At 29.9% G+C, this 777-nt stretch overlaps 1 protein-coding gene across 1 annotated transcript in view; it reads right to left on the bottom strand.

The window, feature by feature from the left end:
- LOC108691062 (akirin-2) overlaps nt 1–777 on the bottom strand; it is a 3509-nt gene that overhangs the window by 1523 nt on the left and 1209 nt on the right. The gene's annotated exons all lie outside the window — the stretch shown is intronic.

Raw genomic sequence — 777 nt, 5'->3', positions numbered from 1 at the left:
TTAAATGTATATTATACATATATTTAAATAATTTCTTGTTTAAATAAAATAATCAAATTATATTATTATATTAAATTTATGAGACTTTCATGGACATTTTTTTCAGAGATGCCAAAGAGTTTGCGGATTATTTTCGTGTCATGATACATTAAGAGCTTTTTCCTCTGATAAAGTGAACGGCAAGATTCACAAAACATTGACATTAGCAATGGATTACGACACAGTAATAACCTGTAAACCCTTTGGCACCTTTGAATATTATATAAAGAATTAATATATTACATAAAATATTATGTATCGTCCAGGTATGTCGCATGCTATGTAATAACTTATAAAATCTAATAATTTAATGATATGCATATAGCTGTTTTTATAAATGCACTTGTAATGTTTTTTATGACAACTTGTGGCATGTTGACTGGATAAGTTATCGTTTCTGTCTCAATTTATTATCTGCTCATTCCATTCGTAGCTTTTATCTTATATTTCATTGTCAGCTGGCACGCTTCTAATAGCTGTTTTCGTTTTCTCTCAATTTTTCTCAATGGTTTTCTCTGTGGTTTTTGTGTTTTCGACTGATTACGCAGGTTTAACAATTTATTCAGCGGTGTACCTGAACAATACTCTATTTTCCATTCTTCAACATATTCTAAATCGTCCAATCATGTCTCTGAAGTATTCCTGTTGACAAGACGGACGCGTCAGCGATAACTCTCTTTCAAAAATGAAACATCACTTTCAATATGTATGTATATAATGATCTCTTGTATTAGCATA

Source organism: Atta colombica, unplaced genomic scaffold, assembly GCF_001594045.1.
Source record: "Atta colombica isolate Treedump-2 unplaced genomic scaffold, Acol1.0 scaffold38, whole genome shotgun sequence".
Taxonomy (NCBI): Eukaryota; Metazoa; Arthropoda; class Insecta; order Hymenoptera; family Formicidae; genus Atta; species Atta colombica.
This window is presented reverse-complemented; position numbering and strand designations above follow the sequence as displayed.